Source organism: Ochotona princeps, unplaced genomic scaffold (genome assembly GCF_030435755.1).
Source record: "Ochotona princeps isolate mOchPri1 unplaced genomic scaffold, mOchPri1.hap1 HAP1_SCAFFOLD_5569, whole genome shotgun sequence".
Taxonomy (NCBI): domain Eukaryota; kingdom Metazoa; phylum Chordata; class Mammalia; order Lagomorpha; family Ochotonidae; genus Ochotona; species Ochotona princeps.
The window spans coordinates 5772-24449 of NW_026697483.1; the positions used below are offsets into that span (position 1 = coordinate 5772).

An 18678-nucleotide genomic window follows, 5' to 3' on the forward strand; every position below is an offset into this window, starting at 1 on the left:
CGGGCGGGTGGGTTGGGGGCGTGGGAGGCGTGTGGCGGAGCGCTGGGACTGCAGCAGCAGGCAGGGGAAGGGACGCTGGGCAGGCCAGAGCAGGCAGGCAGGGTAGCAGGTGGCAGGTGGCAGGGTGCAGGGTTGGGCGGGCTTTTGGCTGGTGGCGTCCCGGAGTGGGGCTGGGTGGGGCGAGCGGGCAGGCGGGGAAAAGGAGGGGAGCGGGCATGGGGCCGGGGGCAAAAGCCTACAGCACCCGGTATTCCCAGGCGGTCTCCCATCCAAGTACTAACCAGGCCCGACCCTGCTTAGCTTCCGAGATCAGACGAGATCGGGCGCGTTCAGGGTGGTATGGCCGTAGACGACAGCCACCGCCTCACACACGCTCTTCAGCCTGCTGCCCCAGCTGCCTGCCCGCCACACGCCCCCTCCCCTGCGCCCGCCCGCCCGCCCGCCACACGCCCCTGCTGCCCCTGCCCCTGCTGCTCATGCCCCTGCCCCTGCTGTTGCTCATTCATGCCCCTGCTGCTGCCCCTGCCCGCACCGCCGGGGACAACGCTGGACCACCTCCTGCTTCAGCGGCCCCCAGGCCACTCCAGCTCTCCTCTCAGGCCGCCTCCCCCTGCCCGCAGCCAGGGCGCCTCACCCCGCACCCCCCGCATTCTCCTCCTCCCCTCCAGGCTCCCGCACCTGGGAAGGCGCCGCCGGCGGACAGGGCTGGGCGGGGTGGGCTTCGGGGGGCCGCCTCACACTGCCCAGCCCTGCCCTCCTACGGCTCCGCCTGCCGCTGGGAGCCCTGGCAGCTGACACACGCCCGCACGCCCGCCCGCACGCACCCACGGGGTCCCAGACACCCAGCCCCGGTGGGCCCCGTTGACACCTGGGGCCCCGCGGACGCACCCCCCATCCCCCAGCCCACCCCCTCGCCCACCCCCACCCCTTCCCCCACAGCCACCCTCACTCCCACCCACCCAGCAAGCAAGCAAGCAATCAGCCACGCTGGGCACTACGATGGCTCGGGACCTGGGACCGGGCACCCGGGGCCGAGGGCCGTGAGGGAGCCGGGCTCGGCGGGCCACGCCGCACGGCCCACTCCAGCGCACGGGGTCACCCTCACCCACCGACTGATGCACACACGCACGCACAGGCGCACGCAGGGACCCCACGCACTGGCCAGCACGCAGGCAGCAGGCACGCAGTCCTACACCACCCACAGGCCTCGAGACACAGAGGCATTTCGGTCCACAGGGCAGGTTTGCCCACGCCACGGGGGTGGGGTGGGGGCGCCTCGGCATCCCCTACACCCGGGGGGCGGGACTGCTGCGGGCGGTGGGAGGTGTGTCTGCGAGGGCCAGGGAGGGGGCCAACGGGCAGGCGAGTGTGGCGCTGGGCCCTCCGGCCAGCCGGCCGGGCCTTGGGATTCTGCCTGAGTCAGGGCTGAGGGTCTTGGCTGTAGGGGTGTGTGGGGGGTGTGTGTGTGTGTGTGTGTGTGTGTGTGCGCGCGCAGCGCGTTGTGAGCGAGGCCAAGAGGGAGAGGGGATACACAGGCAGAGAGAGAGAGAGAGAGAGAGAGAGAGAGAGAGTTGTTACCGGCCAGGTGGGTGGGTTGGTGGGTGAGGGGGTCCCTCGGGTGGGCTCTGGCAGGTGGCGTGTAGGCAAGTTTTCTCCCCAGGCCTGGCCCAGGACCACTGAGTGTGCATGCGGTGGGCCCCTGAGCAGTGGCAAGCCTGGGCTGGCGAGGTGGTGCTGCTGTTGGTGCTGTTGGGGGCTGGCTGCGGGCGCTGTGTGCCCTGGAGGAACACACACGATTGGGGGGTGTGGGTGTGGGTGTGGGTGTGGGCAGGTGCCCAGGGAGCCTGCGGGCGGAGGGCAGATCCTGGCGCGCGTGAGTGTGTGCGCGCCTGGCAGAGAAGGTTGGCTGGGGGGCTGTGTGTGTGTGTGTGGCAGGTGGCAGGGTGCAGGGTTGGGCGGGCTGGGGCGCTGGCTAGTGTGTGTGGGGCCACACACACAACGGGGTGGCACCGTCGCATGCGGCGGCGGGCGGGGTGGGTTGGGGGCGTGGGAGGCGTGTGGCGGAGCGCTGGGACTGCAGCAGCAGGCAGGGGAAGGGACGCTGGGCAGGCCAGAGCAGGCAGGCAGGGTAGCAGGTGGCAGGTGGCAGGGTGCAGGGTTGGGCGGGCTTTTGGCTGGTGGCGTCCCGGAGTGGGGCTGGGTGGGCGAGCGGGCAGGCGGGAAAAGGAGGGAGCGGGCATGGGCCGGGGGCAAAAGCCTACAGCACCCGGTATTCCCAGGCGGTCTCCCATCCAAGTACTAACCAGGCCCCGACCCTGCTTAGCTTCCGAGATCAGACGAGATCGGGCGCGTTCAGGGTGGTATGGCCGTAGACGACAGCCACCGCCTCACACACGCTCTTCAGCCTGCTGCCCCCAGCTGCCTGCCCGCCACACGCCCCTCCCCTGCGCCCGCCCGCCCGCCCGCCACACGCCCCTGCTGCCCCTGCCCCCTGCTGCTCATGCCCCTGCCCCTGCTGTTGCTCATTCATGCCCCTGCTGCTGCCCCTGCCCGCACCGCCGGGACAACGCTGGACCACCTCCTGCTTCAGCGGCCCCCAGGCCACTCCAGCTCTCCTCTCAGGCCGCCTCCCCCTGCCCGCAGCCAGGGCGCCTCACCCCGCACCCCCGCATTCTCCTCCTCCCTCCAGGCTCCCGCACCTGGGAAGGCGCCGCCGGCGGACAGGGCTGGGCGGGGTGGGCTTCGGGGGGCGCCTCACACTGCCCAGCCCTGCCCTCCTACGGCTCCGCCTGCCGCTGGGAGCCCTGGCAGCTGACACACGCCCGCACGCCCGCCCGCACGCACCCACGGGGTCCCAGACACCCAGCCCCGGTGGGGCCCCGTTGACACCTGGGGCCCCGCGGACGCACCCCCATCCCCCAGCCCACCCCCTCGCCCACCCCCACCCCTTCCCCCACAGCCACCCTCACTCCCACCCACCCAGCAAGCAAGCAAGCAATCAGCCACGCTGGGCACTACGATGGCTCGGGACCTGGGACCGGGCACCCGGGGCCGAGGGCCGTGAGGGAGCCGGGCTCGGCGGGCCACGCCGCACGGCCCACTCGCAGCGCACGGGGTCACCCTCACCCCACCGACTGATGCACACACGCACGCACAGGCGCACGCAGGGACCCCCACGCACTGGCCAGCACGCAGGCAGCAGGCACGCAGTCCTACACCACCCACAGGCCTCGAGACACAGAGGCATTTCGGTCCACAGGGCAGGTTTGCCCACGCCACGGGGGGTGGGGTGGGGGCGCCTCGGCATCCCCTACACCCGGGGGGCGGGACTGCTGCGGGCGGTGGGAGGTGTGTCTGCGAGGGGCCAGGGAGGGGGCCAACGGGCAGGCGAGTGTGGCGCTGGGCCTCCGGCCAGCCGGCCGGGCCTTGGGATTCTGCCTGAGTCAGGGCTGAGGGTCTTGGCTGTAGGGGTGTGTGTGGGGGTGTGTGTGTGTGTGTGTGTGTGTGTGCGCCGCGCAGCGCGCGTTGTGAGCGAGGCCAAGAGGGAGAGGGGATACACAGGCAGAGAGAGAGAGAGAGAGAGAGAGAGAGAGAGAGAGTTGTTACCGGCCAGGTGGGTGGGTTGGTGGGTGAGGGGGGTTCCCCTCGGGTGGGCTCTGGCAGGTGGCGTGTAGGCAAGTTTCTCCCCAGGCCTGGCCCAGGACCACTGAGTGTGCATGCGGTGGGCCCTGAGCAGTGGCAAGCCTGGGCTGGCGAGGTGGTGCTGCTGTTGGTGCTGTTGGGGGCTGGCTGCGGGCGCTGTGTGCCCTGGAGGAACACACACGATTGGGGGGTGTGGGTGTGGGTGTGGGTGTGGGCAGGTGCCCAGGGAGCCTGCGGGCGGAGAGGCAGATCTTGGCGCGCGTGAGTGTGTGCGCGCCTGGCAGAGAAGGTTGGCTGGGGGGCTGTGTGTGTGTGTGGCAGGTGGCTGTGCAGGGTTGGGCGGGCTGGGGGCGCTGGCTAGTGTGTGTGGGGCCACACACACAACGGGGGTGGCACTCCGTCGCATGCGGCGGCGAGGCGGGTGGGTTGGGGGGCGTGGGAGGCGTGTGGCGGAGCGCTGGGACTGCAGCAGCAGGCAGGGGAAGGGACGCTGGGCAGGCCAGAGCAGGCAGGCAGGGTAGCAGGTGGCAGGTGGCAGGGTGCAGGGTTGGGCGGGCTTTTGGCTGGTGGCGTCCCGGAGTGGGGCTGGGTGGGCGAGCGGGCAGGCGGGAAAAGGAGGGAGCGGGCATGGGCCGGGGGCAAAAAGCCTACAGCACCCGGTATTCCCAGGCGGTCTCCCATCCAAGTACTAACCAGGCCCGACCCTGCTTAGCTTCCGAGATCAGACGAGATCGGGCGCGTTCAGGGTGGTATGGCCGTAGACGACAGCCACCGCCTCACACACGCTCTTCAGCCTGCTGCCCCAGCTGCCTGCCCGCCACACGCCCCTCCCCTGCGCCCGCCCGCCCGCCCGCCACACGCCCCCTGCTGCCCCTGCCCCTGCTGCTCATGCCCCTGCCCCCTGCTGTTGCTCATTCATGCCCCTGCTGCTGCCCCTGCCCCGCACCGCCGGGACAACGCTGGACCACCTCCTGCTTCAGCGGCCCCCAGGCCACTCCAGCTCTCCTCTCAGGCCGCCTCCCCCTGCCCGCAGCCAGGGCGCCTCACCCCGCACCCCCGCATTCTCCTCCTCCCTCCAGGCTCCCGCACCTGGGAAGGCGCCGCCGGCGGACAGGGCTGGGCGGGGTGGGCTTCGGGGGGCGCCTCACACTGCCCAGCCCTGCCCTCCTACGGCTCCGCCTGCCGCTGGGAGCCCTGGCAGCTGACACACGCCCGCACGCCCGCCCGCACGCACCCACGGGGTCCCAGACACCCAGCCCCGGTGGGCCCCGTTGACACCTGGGGCCCCGCGGACGCACCCCCATCCCCCAGCCCACCCCCTCGCCCACCCCCACCCCTTCCCCCACAGCCACCCTCACTCCCACCCACCCAGCAAGCAAGCAAGCAATCAGCCACGCTGGGCACTACGATGGCTCGGGACCTGGGACCGGGCACCCGGGGCCGAGGGCCGTGAGGGAGCCGGGCTCGGCGGGCCACGCCGCACGGCCCACTCCAGCGCACGGGGTCACCCTCACCCACCGACTGATGCACACACGCACGCACAGGCGCACGCAGGGACCCCACGCACTGGCCAGCACGCAGGCAGCAGGCACGCAGTCCTACACCACCCACAGGCCTCGAGACACAGAGGCATTTCGGTCCACAGGGCAGGTTTGCCCACGCCACGGGGGTGGGGTGGGGGCGCCTCGGCATCCCCTACACCCGGGGGGCGGGACTGCTGCGGGCGGTGGGAGGTGTGTCTGCGAGGGCCAGGGAGGGGGCCAACGGGCAGGCGAGTGTGGCGCTGGGCCTCCGGCCAGCCGGCCGGGCCTTGGGATTCTGCCTGAGTCAGGGCTGAGGGTCTTGGCTGTAGGGGTGTGTGGGGTGTGTGTGTGTGTGTGTGTGTGTGTGTGTGTGTGCGCGCGCGCGTGTGAGCGAGGCCAAGAGGGAGAGGGGATACACAGGCAGAGAGAGAGAGAGAGAGAGAGAGAGAGAGAGTTGTTACCGGCCAGGTGGGTGGGTTGGTGGGTGAGGGGGTCCCTCGGGTGGGCTCTGGCAGGTGGCGTGTAGGCAAGTTTCTCCCCAGGCCTGGCCCAGGACCACTGAGTGTGCATGCGGTGGGCCCTGAGCAGTGGCAAGCCTGGGCTGGCGAGGTGGTGCTGCTGTTGGTGCTGTTGGGGGCTGGCTGCGGGCGCTGTGTGCCCTGGAGGAACACACACGATTGGGGGTGTGGGTGTGGGTGTGGGTGTGGGCAGGTGCCCAGGGAGCCTGCGGGCGGAGGGCAGATCCTGGCGCGCGTGAGTGTGTGCGCGCCTGGCAGAGAAGGTTGGCTGGGGGGCTGTGTGTGTGTGTGGCAGGTGGCAGGGTGCAGGGTTGGGCGGGCTGGGGCGCTGGCTAGTGTGTGTGGGGCCACACACACAACGGGGTGGCACCGTCGCATGCGGCGGCGGGCGGGTGGGTTGGGGGCGTGGGAGGCGTGTGGCGGAGCGCTGGGACTGCAGCAGCAGGCAGGGGAAGGGACGCTGGGCAGGCCAGAGCAGGCAGGCAGGGTAGCAGGTGGCAGGTGGCAGGGTGCAGGGTTGGGCGGGCTTTTGGCTGGTGGCGTCCCGGAGTGGGGCTGGGTGGGCGAGCGGGCAGGCGGGAAAAGGAGGGAGCGGGCATGGGCCGGGGGCAAAAGCCTACAGCACCCGGTATTCCCAGGCGGTCTCCCATCCAAGTACTAACCAGGCCCGACCCTGCTTAGCTTCCGAGATCAGACGAGATCGGGCGCGTTCAGGGTGGTATGGCCGTAGACGACAGCCACCGCCTCACACACGCTCTTCAGCCTGCTGCCCCAGCTGCCTGCCCGCCACACGCCCCTCCCCTGCGCCCGCCCGCCCGCCCGCCACACGCCCCTGCTGCCCCTGCCCCTGCTGCTCATGCCCCTGCCCCTGCTGTTGCTCATTCATGCCCCTGCTGCTGCCCCTGCCCGCACCGCCGGGACAACGCTGGACCACCTCCTGCTTCAGCGGCCCCCAGGCCACTCCAGCTCTCCTCTCAGGCCGCCTCCCCCTGCCCGCAGCCAGGGCGCCTCACCCCGCACCCCCGCACTCTCCTCCTCCCTCCAGGCTCCCGCACCTGGGAAGGCGCCGCCGGCGGACAGGGCTGGGCGGGGTGGGCTTCGGGGGGCGCCTCACACTGCCCAGCCCTGCCCTCCTACGGCTCCGCCTGCCGCTGGGAGCCCTGGCAGCTGACACACGCCCGCACGCCCGCCCGCACGCACCCACGGGGTCCCAGACACCCAGCCCCGGTGGGCCCCGTTGACACCTGGGGCCCCGCGGACGCACCCCCATCCCCCAGCCCACCCCCTCGCCCACCCCCACCCCTTCCCCCACAGCCACCCTCACTCCCACCCACCCAGCAAGCAAGCAAGCAATCAGCCACGCTGGGCACTACGATGGCTCGGGACCTGGGACCGGGCACCCGGGGCCGAGGGCCGTGAGGGAGCCGGGCTCGGCGGGCCACGCCGCACGGCCCACTCCAGCGCACGGGGTCACCCTCACCCACCGACTGATGCACACACGCACGCACAGGCGCACGCAGGGACCCCACGCACTGGCCAGCACGCAGGCAGCAGGCACGCAGTCCTACACCACCCACAGGCCTCGAGACACAGAGGCATTTCGGTCCACAGGGCAGGTTTGCCCACGCCACGGGGGTGGGGTGGGGGCGCCTCGGCATCCCCTACACCCGGGGGGCGGGACTGCTGCGGGCGGTGGGAGGTGTGTCTGCGAGGGCCAGGGAGGGGGCCAACGGGCAGGCGAGTGTGGCGCTGGGCCTCCGGCCAGCCGGCCGGGCCTTGGGATTCTGCCTGAGTCAGGGCTGAGGGTCTTGGCTGTAGGGGTGTGTGGGGTGTGTGTGTGTGTGTGTGTGTGTGTGTGTGCGCGCGCGCGTGTGATCGAGGCCAAGAGGGAGAGGGGATACACAGGCAGAGAGAGAGAGAGAGAGAGAGAGAGAGAGAGAGTTGTTACCGGCCAGGTGGGTGGGTTGGTGGGTGAGGGGGTCCCTCGGGTGGGCTCTGGCAGGTGGCGTGTAGGCAAGTTTCTCCCCAGGCCTGGCCCAGGACCACTGAGTGTGCATGCGGTGGGCCCTGAGCAGTGGCAAGCCTGGGCTGGCGAGGTGGTGCTGCTGTTGGTGCTGTTGGGGGCTGGCTGCGGGCGCTGTGTGCCCTGGAGGAACACACACGATTGGGGGTGTGGGTGTGGGTGTGGGTGTGGGCAGGTGCCCAGGGAGCCTGCGGGCGGAGGGCAGATCTTGGCGCGCGTGAGTGTGTGCGCGCCTGGCAGAGAAGGTTGGCTGGGGGGCTGTGTGTGTGTGTGGCAGGTGGCAGGGTGCAGGGTTGGGCGGGCTGGGGCGCTGGCTAGTGTGTGTGGGGCCACACACACAACGGGGTGGCACCGTCGCATGCGGCGGCGGGCGGGTGGGTTGGGGGCGTGGGAGGCGTGTGGCGGAGCGCTGGGACTGCAGCAGCAGGCAGGGGAAGGGACGCTGGGCAGGCCAGAGCAGGCAGGCAGGGTAGCAGGTGGCAGGTGGCAGGGTGCAGGGTTGGGCGGGCTTTTGGCTGGTGGCGTCCCGGAGTGGGGCTGGGTGGGCGAGCGGGCAGGCGGGAAAAGGAGGGAGCGGGCATGGGCCGGGGGCAAAAGCCTACAGCACCCGGTATTCCCAGGCGGTCTCCCATCCAAGTACTAACCAGGCCCGACCCTGCTTAGCTTCCGAGATCAGACGAGATCGGGCGCGTTCAGGGTGGTATGGCCGTAGACGACAGCCACCGCCTCACACACGCTCTTCAGCCTGCTGCCCCAGCTGCCTGCCCGCCACACGCCCCTCCCCTGCGCCCGCCCGCCCGCCCGCCACACGCCCCTGCTGCCCCTGCCCCTGCTGCTCATGCCCCTGCCCCTGCTGTTGCTCATTCATGCCCCTGCTGCTGCCCCTGCCCGCACCGCCGGGACAACGCTGGACCACCTCCTGCTTCAGCGGCCCCCAGGCCACTCCAGCTCTCCTCTCAGGCCGCCTCCCCCTGCCCGCAGCCAGGGCGCCTCACCCCGCACCCCCGCACTCTCCTCCTCCCTCCAGGCTCCCGCACCTGGGAAGGCGCCGCCGGCGGACAGGGCTGGGCGGGGTGGGCTTCGGGGGGCGCCTCACACTGCCCAGCCCTGCCCTCCTACGGCTCCGCCTGCCGCTGGGAGCCCTGGCAGCTGACACACGCCCGCACGCCCGCCCGCACGCACCCACGGGGTCCCAGACACCCAGCCCCGGTGGGCCCCGTTGACACCTGGGGGCCCCGCGGACGCACCCCCATCCCCCAGCCCACCCCCTCGCCCCACCCCCACCCCTTCCCCCACAGCCACCCTCACTCCCACCCACCCAGCAAGCAAGCAAGCAATCAGCCACGCTGGGCACTACGATGGCTCGGGACCTGGGACCGGGCACCCGGGGCCGAGGGCCGTGAGGGAGCCGGGCTCGGCGGGCCACGCCGCACGGCCCACTCCAGCGCACGGGGTCACCCTCACCCACCGACTGATGCACACACGCACGCACAGGCGCACGCAGGGACCCCACGCACTGGCCAGCACGCAGGCAGCAGGCACGCAGTCCTACACCACCCACAGGCCTCGAGACACAGAGGCATTTCGGTCCACAGGGCAGGTTTGCCCACGCCACGGGGGTGGGGTGGGGGCGCCTCGGCATCCCCTACACCCGGGGGGCGGGACTGCTGCGGGCGGTGGGAGGTGTGTCTGCGAGGGCCAGGGAGGGGGCCAACGGGCAGGCGAGTGTGGCGCTGGGCCTCCGGCCAGCCGGCCGGGCCTTGGGATTCTGCCTGAGTCAGGGCTGAGGGTCTTGGCTGTAGGGGTGTGTGGGGTGTGTGTGTGTGTGTGTGTGTGTGTGTGTGTGTGCGCGCGCGCGTGTGAGCGAGGCCAAGAGGGAGAGGGGATACACAGGCAGAGAGAGAGAGAGAGAGAGAGAGAGAGAGAGAGTTGTTACCGGCCAGGTGGGTGGGTTGGTGGGTGAGGGGGTCGGGTGGGCTCTGGCAGGTGGCGTGTAGGCAAGTTTCTCCCCAGGCCTGGCCCAGGACCACTGAGTGTGCATGCGGTGGGCCCTGAGCAGTGGCAAGCCTGGGCTGGCGAGGTGGTGCTGCTGTTGGTGCTGTTGGGGGCTGGCTGCGGGCGCTGTGTGCCCTGGAGGAACACACACGATTGGGGGTGTGGGTGTGGGTGTGGGTGTGGGCAGGTGCCCAGGGAGCCTGCGGGCGGAGGGCAGATCCTGGCGCGCGTGAGTGTGTGCGCGCCTGGCAGAGAAGGTTGGCTGGGGGGCTGTGTGTGTGTGTGGCAGGTGGCAGGGTGCAGGGTTGGGCGGGCTGGGGCGCTGGCTAGTGTGTGTGGGGCCACACACACAACGGGGTGGCACCGTCGCATGCGGCGGCGGGCGGGTGGGTTGGGGGCGTGGGAGGCGTGTGGCGGAGCGCTGGGACTGCAGCAGCAGGCAGGGGAAGGGACGCTGGGCAGGCCAGAGCAGGCAGGCAGGGTAGCAGGTGGCAGGTGGCAGGGTGCAGGGTTGGGCGGGCTTTTGGCTGGTGGCGTCCCGGAGTGGGGCTGGGTGGGCGAGCGGGCAGGCGGGAAAAGGAGGGAGCGGGCATGGGCCGGGGGCAAAAGCCTACAGCACCCGGTATTCCCAGGCGGTCTCCCATCCAAGTACTAACCAGGCCCGACCCTGCTTAGCTTCCGAGATCAGACGAGATCGGGCGCGTTCAGGGTGGTATGGCCGTAGACGACAGCCACCGCCTCACACACGCTCTTCAGCCTGCTGCCCCAGCTGCCTGCCCGCCACACGCCCCTCCCCTGCGCCCGCCCGCCCGCCCGCCACACGCCCCTGCTGCCCCTGCCCCTGCTGCTCATGCCCCTGCCCCTGCTGTTGCTCATTCATGCCCCTGCTGCTGCCCCTGCCCGCACCGCCGGGACAACGCTGGACCACCTCCTGCTTCAGCGGCCCCCAGGCCACTCCAGCTCTCCTCTCAGGCCGCCTCCCCCTGCCCGCAGCCAGGGCGCCTCACCCCGCACCCCCGCACTCTCCTCCTCCCTCCAGGCTCCCGCACCTGGGAAGGCGCCGCCGGCGGACAGGGCTGGGCGGGGTGGGCTTCGGGGGGCGCCTCACACTGCCCAGCCCTGCCCTCCTACGGCTCCGCCTGCCGCTGGGAGCCCTGGCAGCTGACACACGCCCGCACGCCCGCCCGCACGCACCCACGGGGTCCCAGACACCCAGCCCCGGTGGGCCCCGTTGACACCTGGGGCCCCGCGGACGCACCCCCATCCCCCAGCCCACCCCCTCGCCCACCCCCACCCCTTCCCCCACAGCCACCCTCACTCCCACCCACCCAGCAAGCAAGCAAGCAATCAGCCACGCTGGGCACTACGATGGCTCGGGACCTGGGACCGGGCACCCGGGGCCGAGGGCCGTGAGGGAGCCGGGCTCGGCGGGCCACGCCGCACGGCCCACTCCAGCGCACGGGGTCACCCTCACCCACCGACTGATGCACACACGCACGCACAGGCGCACGCAGGGACCCCACGCACTGGCCAGCACGCAGGCAGCAGGCACGCAGTCCTACACCACCCACAGGCCTCGAGACACAGAGGCATTTCGGTCCACAGGGCAGGTTTGCCCACGCCACGGGGGTGGGGTGGGGGCGCCTCGGCATCCCCTACACCCGGGGGGGCGGGACTGCTGCGGGCGGTGGGAGGTGTGTCTGCGAGGGCCAGGGAGGGGGCCAACGGGCAGGCGAGTGTGGCGCTGGGCCTCCGGCCAGCCGGCCGGGCCTTGGGATTCTGCCTGAGTCAGGGCTGAGGGTCTTGGCTGTAGGGGTGTGTGGGGTGTGTGTGTGTGTGTGTGTGTGTGTGTGTGCGCGCGCGCGTGTGATCGAGGCCAAGAGGGAGAGGGGATACACAGGCAGAGAGAGAGAGAGAGAGAGAGAGAGAGAGAGAGTTGTTACCGGCCAGGTGGGTGGGTTGGTGGGTGAGGGGGTCCCTCGGGTGGGCTCTGGCAGGTGGCGTGTAGGCAAGTTTCTCCCCAGGCCTGGCCCAGGACCACTGAGTGTGCATGCGGTGGGCCCTGAGCAGTGGCAAGCCTGGGCTGGCGAGGTGGTGCTGCTGTTGGTGCTGTTGGGGGCTGGCTGCGGGCGCTGTGTGCCCTGGAGGAACACACACGATTGGGGGTGTGGGTGTGGGTGTGGGTGTGGGCAGGTGCCCAGGGAGCCTGCGGGCGGAGGGCAGATCCTGGCGCGCGTGAGTGTGTGCGCGCCTGGCAGAGAAGGTTGGCTGGGGGGCTGTGTGTGTGTGTGGCAGGTGGCAGGGTGCAGGGTTGGGCGGGCTGGGGCGCTGGCTAGTGTGTGTGGGGCCACACACACAACGGGGTGGCACCGTCGCATGCGGCGGCGGGCGGGTGGGTTGGGGGCGTGGGAGGCGTGTGGCGGAGCGCTGGGACTGCAGCAGCAGGCAGGGGAAGGGACGCTGGGCAGGCCAGAGCAGGCAGGCAGGGTAGCAGGTGGCAGGTGGCAGGGTGCAGGGTTGGGCGGGCTTTTGGCTGGTGGCGTCCCGGAGTGGGGCTGGGTGGGCGAGCGGGCAGGCGGGAAAAGGAGGGAGCGGGCATGGGCCGGGGGCAAAAGCCTACAGCACCCGGTATTCCCAGGCGGTCTCCCATCCAAGTACTAACCAGGCCCGACCCTGCTTAGCTTCCGAGATCAGACGAGATCGGGCGCGTTCAGGGTGGTATGGCCGTAGACGACAGCCACCGCCTCACACACGCTCTTCAGCCTGCTGCCCCAGCTGCCTGCCCGCCACACGCCCCTCCCCTGCGCCCGCCCGCCCGCCCGCCACACGCCCCTGCTGCCCCTGCCCCTGCTGCTCATGCCCCTGCCCCTGCTGTTGCTCATTCATGCCCCTGCTGCTGCCCCTGCCCGCACCGCCGGGACAACGCTGGACCACCTCCTGCTTCAGCGGCCCCCAGGCCACTCCAGCTCTCCTCTCAGGCCGCCTCCCCCTGCCCGCAGCCAGGGCGCCTCACCCCGCACCCCCGCATTCTCCTCCTCCCTCCAGGCTCCCGCACCTGGGAAGGCGCCGCCGGCGGACAGGGCTGGGCGGGGTGGGCTTCGGGGGGCGCCTCACACTGCCCAGCCCTGCCCTCCTACGGCTCCGCCTGCCGCTGGGAGCCCTGGCAGCTGACACACGCCCGCACGCCCGCCCGCACGCACCCACGGGGTCCCAGACACCCAGCCCCGGTGGGCCCCGTTGACACCTGGGGCCCCGCGGACGCACCCCCATCCCCCAGCCCACCCCCTCGCCCACCCCCACCCCTTCCCCCACAGCCACCCTCACTCCCACCCACCCAGCAAGCAAGCAAGCAATCAGCCACGCTGGGCACTACGATGGCTCGGGACCTGGGACCGGGCACCCGGGGCCGAGGGCCGTGAGGGAGCCGGGCTCGGCGGGCCACGCCGCACGGCCCACTCCAGCGCACGGGGTCACCCTCACCCACCGACTGATGCACACACGCACGCACAGGCGCACGCAGGGACCCCACGCACTGGCCAGCACGCAGGCAGCAGGCACGCAGTCCTACACCACCCACAGGCCTCGAGACACAGAGGCATTTCGGTCCACAGGGCAGGTTTGCCCACGCCACGGGGGTGGGGTGGGGGCGCCTCGGCATCCCCTACACCCGGGGGGCGGGACTGCTGCGGGCGGTGGGAGGTGTGTCTGCGAGGGCCAGGGAGGGGGCCAACGGGCAGGCGAGTGTGGCGCTGGGCCTCCGGCCAGCCGGCCGGGCCTTGGGATTCTGCCTGAGTCAGGGCTGAGGGTCTTGGCTGTAGGGGTGTGTGGGGTGTTGGGTGTGTGTGTGTGTGTGTGTGTGTGCGCGCGCGCGTGTGAGCGAGGCCAAGAGGGAGAGGGGATACACAGGCAGAGAGAGAGAGAGAGAGAGAGAGAGAGAGAGAGTTGTTACCGGCCAGGTGGGTGGGTTGGTGGGTGAGGGGGTCCCTCGGGTGGGCTCTGGCAGGTGGCGTGTAGGCAAGTTTCTCCCCAGGCCTGGCCCAGGACCACTGAGTGTGCATGCGGTGGGCCCTGAGCAGTGGAGCTGGGCTGGCGAGGTGGTGCTGCTGTTGGTGCTGTTGGGGCTGGCTGCGGGCGCTGTGTGCCCTGGAGGAACACACACGATTGGGGGTGTGGGTGTGGGTGTGGGTGTGGGCAGGTGCCCAGGGAGCCTGCGGGCGGAGGGCAGATCCTGGCGCGCGTGAGTGTGTGCGCGCCTGGCAGAGAAGGTTGGCTGGGGGGCTGTGTGTGTGTGTGGCAGGTGGCAGGGTGCAGGGTTGGGCGGGCATGGGGCGCTGGCTAGTGTGTGTGGGGCCACACACACAACGGGGTGGCACCGTCGCATGCGGCGGCGGGCGGGTGGGTTGGGGGCGTGGGAGGCGTGTGGCGGAGCGCTGGGACTGCAGCAGCAGGCAGGGGAAGGGACGCTGGGCAGGCCAGAGCAGGCAGGCAGGGTAGCAGGTGGCAGGTGGCAGGGTGCAGGGTTGGGCGGGCTTTTGGCTGGTGGCGTCCCGGAGTGGGGCTGGGTGGGCGAGCGGGCAGGCGGGAAAAGGAGGGAGCGGGCATGGGCCGGGGGCAAAAGCCTACAGCACCCGGTATTCCCAGGCGGTCTCCCATCCAAGTACTAACCAGGCCCGACCCTGCTTAGCTTCCGAGATCAGACGAGATCGGGCGCGTTCAGGGTGGTATGGCCGTAGACGACAGCCACCGCCTCACACACGCTCTTCAGCCTGCTGCCCCAGCTGCCTGCCCGCCACACGCCCCTCCCCTGCGCCCGCCCGCCCGCCCGCCACACGCCCCTGCTGCCCCTGCCCCTGCTGCTCATGCCCCTGCCCCTGCTGTTGCTCATTCATGCCCCTGCTGCTGCCCCTGCCCGCACCGCCGGGACAACGCTGGACCACCTCCTGCTTCAGCGGCCCCCAGGCCACTCCAGCTCTCCTCTCAGGCCGCCTCCCCCTGCCCGCAGCCAGGGCGCCTCACCCCGCACCCCCGCATTCTCCTCCTCCCTCCAGGCTCCCGCACCTGGGAAGGCGCCGCCGGCGGACAGGGCTGGGCGGGGTGGGCTTCGGGGGGCGCCTCACACTGCCCAGCCCTGCCCTCCTACGGCTCCGCCTGCCGCTGGGAGCCCTGGCAGCTGACACACGCCCGCACGCCCGCCCGCACGCACCCACGGGGTCCCAGACACCCAGCCCCGGTGGGCCCCGTTGACACCTGGGGCCCCGCGGACGCACCCCCATCCCCCAGCCCACCCCCCTCGCCCACCCCCACCCCTTCCCCCACAGCCACCCTCACTCCCACCCACCCAGCAAGCAAGCAAGCAATCAGCCACGCTGGGCACTACGATGGCTCGGGACCTGGGACCGGGCACCCGGGGCCGAGGGCCGTGAGGGAGCCGGGCTCGGCGGGCCACGCCGCACGGCCCACTCCAGCGCACGGGGTCACCCTCACCCACCGACTGATGCACACACGCACGCACAGGCGCACGCAGGGACCCCACGCACTGGCCAGCACGCAGGCAGCAGGCACGCAGTCCTACACCACCCACAGGCCTCGAGACACAGAGGCATTTCGGTCCACAGGGCAGGTTTGCCCACGCCACGGGGGTGGGGTGGGGGCGCCTCGGCATCCCCTACACCCGGGGGGCGGGACTGCTGCGGGCGGTGGGAGGTGTGTCTGCGAGGGCCAGGGAGGGGGCCAACGGGCAGGCGAGTGTGGCGCTGGGCCTCCGGCCAGCCGGCCGGGCCTTGGGATTCTGCCTGAGTCAGGGCTGAGGGTCTTGGCTGTAGGGGTGTGTGGGGGGTGTGTGTGTGTGTGTGTGTGTGTGTGCGCGCGCGCTGCGCGTGTGAGCGAGGCCAAGAGGGAGAGGGGATACACAGGCAGAGAGAGAGAGAGAGAGAGAGAGAGAGAGAGTTGTTACCGGCCAGGTGGGTGGGTTGGTGGGTGAGGGGGTCCCTCGGGTGGGCTCTGGCAGGTGGCGTGTAGGCAAGTTTCTCCCCAGGCCTGGCCCAGGACCACTGAGTGTGCATGCGGTGGGCCCTGAGCAGTGGCAAGCCTGGGCTGGCGAGGTGGTGCTGCTGTTGGTGCTGTTGGGGGCTGGCTGCGGGCGCTGTGTGCCCTGGAGGAACACACACGATTGGGGGTGTGGGTGTGGGTGTGGGTGTGGGCAGGTGCCCAGGGAGCCTGCGGGCGGAGGGCAGATCCTGGCGCGCGTGAGTGTGTGCGCGCCTGGCAGAGAAGGTTGGCTGGGGGGCTGTGTGTGTGTGTGGCAGGTGGCAGGGTGCAGGGTTGGGCGGGCTGGGGCGCTGGCTAGTGTGTGTGGGGCCACACACACAACGGGGTGGCACCGTCGCATGCGGCGGCGGGCGGGTGGGTTGGGGGCGTGGGAGGCGTGTGGCGGAGCGCTGGGACTGCAGCAGCAGGCAGGGGAAGGGACGCTGGGCAGGCCAGAGCAGGCAGGCAGGGTAGCAGGTGGCAGGTGGCAGGGTGCAGGGTTGGGCGGGCTTTTGGCTGGTGGCGTCCCGGAGTGGGGCTGGGTGGGCGAGCGGGCAGGCGGGAAAAGGAGGGAGCGGGCATGGGCCGGGGGCAAAAGCCTACAGCACCCGGTATTCCCAGGCGGTCTCCCATCCAAGTACTAACCAGGCCCGACCCTGCTTAGCTTCCGAGATCAGACGAGATCGGGCGCGTTCAGGGTGGTATGGCCGTAGACGACAGCCACCGCCTCACACACGCTCTTCAGCCTGCTGCCCCAGCTGCCTGCCCGCCACACGCCCCTCCCCTGCGCCCGCCCGCCCGCCCGCCACACGCCCCTGCTGCCCCTGCCCCTGCTGCTCATGCCCCTGCCCCTGCTGTTGCTCATTCATGCCCCTGCTGCTGCCCCTGCCCGCACCGCCGGGACAACGCTGGACCACCTCCTGCTTCAGCGGCCCCCAGGCCACTCCAGCTCTCCTCTCAGGCCGCCTCCCCCTGCCCGCAGCCAGGGCGCCTCACCCCGCACCCCCCGCATTCTCCTCCTCCCTCCAGGCTCCCGCACCTGGGAAGGCGCCGCCGGCGGACAGGGCTGGGCGGGGTGGGCTTCGGGGGGCGCCTCACACTGCCCAGCCCTGCCCTCCTACGGCTCCGCCTGCCGCTGGGAGCCCTGGCAGCTGACACACGCCCGCACGCCCGCCCGCACGCACCCACGGGGTCCCAGACACCCAGCCCCGGTGGGCCCCGTTGACACCTGGGGCCCCGCGGACGCACCCCCATCCCCCAGCCCACCCCCTCGCCCACCCCCACCCCTTCCCCCACAGCCACCCTCACTCCCACCCACCCAGCAAGCAAGCAAGCAATCAGCCACGCTGGGCACTACGATGGCTCGGGACCTGGGACCGGGCACCCGGGGCCGAGGGCCGTGAGGGAGCCGGGCTCGGCGGGCCACGCCGCACGGCCCACTCCAGCGCACGGGGTCACCCTCACCCACCGACTGATGCACACACGCACGCACAGGCGCACGCAGGGACCCCACGCACTGGCCAGCACGCAGGCAGCAGGCACGCAGTCCTACACCACCCACAGGCCTCGAGACACAGAGGCATTTCGGTCCACAGGGCAGGTTTGCCCACGCCACGGGGGTGGGGTGGGGGCGCCTCGGCATCCCCTACACCCGGGGGGCGGGGACTGCTGCGGGCGGTGAGAGGTGTGTCTGCGAGGGCCGGGGAGGGGGCCAACGGGCAGGCGAGTGTGGCGCTGGGCCTCCGGCCAGCCGGCCGGGCCTTGGGATTCTGCCTGAGTCAGGGCTGAGGGTCTTGGCTGTAGGGGTGTTGGGTGTGTGTGTGTGTGTGTGTGTGTGCGCGCGCGCGTGTGAGCGAGGCCAAGAGGGAGAGGGGATACACAGGCAGAGAGAGAGAGAGAGAGTTGTTACCGGCCAGGTGGGTGGGTTGGTGGGTGAGGGGGTCCCTCGGGTGGGCTCTGGCAGGTGGCGTGTAGGCAAGTTTCTCCCCAGGCCTGGCCCAGGACCACTGAGTGTGCATGCGGTGGGCCCTGAGCAGTGGCAAGCCTGGGCTGGCGAGGTGGTGCTGCTGTTGGTGCTGTTGGGGGGCTGGCTGCGGGCGCTGTGTGCCCTGGAGGAACACACACGATTGGGGGTGTGGGTGTGGGTGTGGGTGTGGGCAGGTGCCCAGGGAGCCTGCGGGCGGAGGGCAGATCTTGGCGCGCGTGAGTGTGTGCGCGCCTGGCAGAGAAGGTTGGCTGGGGGGCTGTGTGTGTGTGTGGCAGGTGGCAGGGTGCAGGGTTGGGCGGGCTGGGGCGCTGGCTAGTGTGTGTGGGGCCACACACACAACGGGGTGGCACCGTCGCATGCGGCGGCGGGCGGGTGGGTTGGGGGCGTGGGAGGCGTGTGGCGGAGCGCTGGGACTGCAGCAGCAGGCAGGGGAAGGGACGCTGGGCAGGCCAGAGCAGGCAGGCAGGGTAGCAGGTGGCAGGTGGCAGGGTGCAGGGTTGGGCGGGCTTTTGGCTGGTGGCGTCCCGGAGTGGGGCTGGGTGGGCGAGCGGGCAGGCGGGAAAAGGAGGGAGCGGGCATGGGCCGGGGGCAAAAGCCTACAGCACCCGGTATTCCCAGGCGGTCTCCCATCCAAGTACTAACCAGGCCCGACCCTGCTTAGCTTCCGAGATCAGACGAGATCGGGCGCGTTCAGGGTGGTATGGCCGTAGACGACAGCCACCGCCTCACACACGCTCTTCAGCCTGCTGCCCCAGCTGCCTGCCCGCCACACGCCCCTCCCCTGCGCCCGCCCGCCCGCCCGCCACACGCCCCTGCTGCCCCTGCCCCTGCTGCTCATGCCCCTGCCCCTGCTGTTGCTCATTCATGCCCCTGCTGCTGCCCCTGCCCGCACCGCCGGGACAACGCTGGACCACCTCCTGCTTCAGCGGCCCCCAGGCCACTCCAGCTCTCCTCTCAGGCCGA

The 18678-nt window shown here is 71.4% G+C and overlaps 10 non-coding genes across 10 annotated transcripts; all 10 read right to left on the reverse strand.

The window, feature by feature from the left end:
• Nucleotides 1-232: 232 nt before the first annotated feature.
• Nucleotides 233-351, reverse strand: LOC131478968 (5S ribosomal RNA). Its single transcript, XR_009244678.1, has one exon. It is a non-coding gene; the product is annotated as a 5S ribosomal RNA (ribosomal RNA).
• A 1903-nt stretch (nt 352-2254) lies between these two features.
• On the reverse strand, nt 2255-2374 carry LOC131478966 (5S ribosomal RNA). Its single transcript, XR_009244676.1, has one exon. It is a non-coding gene; the product is annotated as a 5S ribosomal RNA (ribosomal RNA).
• Nucleotides 2375-4286: 1912 nt separating this feature from the next.
• On the reverse strand, nt 4287-4405 carry LOC131478969 (5S ribosomal RNA). Its single transcript, XR_009244679.1, has one exon. It is a non-coding gene; the product is annotated as a 5S ribosomal RNA (ribosomal RNA).
• Nucleotides 4406-6296: 1891 nt separating this feature from the next.
• Nucleotides 6297-6415, reverse strand: LOC131478970 (5S ribosomal RNA). Its single transcript, XR_009244680.1, has one exon. It is a non-coding gene; the product is annotated as a 5S ribosomal RNA (ribosomal RNA).
• Nucleotides 6416-8301: 1886 nt separating this feature from the next.
• On the reverse strand, nt 8302-8420 carry LOC131478960 (5S ribosomal RNA). Its single transcript, XR_009244670.1, has one exon. It is a non-coding gene; the product is annotated as a 5S ribosomal RNA (ribosomal RNA).
• A 1888-nt stretch (nt 8421-10308) lies between these two features.
• Nucleotides 10309-10427, reverse strand: LOC131478961 (5S ribosomal RNA). The gene has a single exon (XR_009244671.1). It is a non-coding gene; the product is annotated as a 5S ribosomal RNA (ribosomal RNA).
• Nucleotides 10428-12314: 1887 nt separating this feature from the next.
• LOC131478962 (5S ribosomal RNA) lies at nt 12315-12433 on the reverse strand. The gene has a single exon (XR_009244672.1). It is a non-coding gene; the product is annotated as a 5S ribosomal RNA (ribosomal RNA).
• A 1884-nt stretch (nt 12434-14317) lies between these two features.
• LOC131478963 (5S ribosomal RNA) lies at nt 14318-14436 on the reverse strand. The gene has a single exon (XR_009244673.1). It is a non-coding gene; the product is annotated as a 5S ribosomal RNA (ribosomal RNA).
• A 1888-nt stretch (nt 14437-16324) lies between these two features.
• On the reverse strand, nt 16325-16443 carry LOC131478964 (5S ribosomal RNA). Its single transcript, XR_009244674.1, has one exon. It is a non-coding gene; the product is annotated as a 5S ribosomal RNA (ribosomal RNA).
• A 1865-nt stretch (nt 16444-18308) lies between these two features.
• LOC131478965 (5S ribosomal RNA) lies at nt 18309-18427 on the reverse strand. The gene has a single exon (XR_009244675.1). It is a non-coding gene; the product is annotated as a 5S ribosomal RNA (ribosomal RNA).
• Nucleotides 18428-18678: the final 251 nt, after the last annotated feature.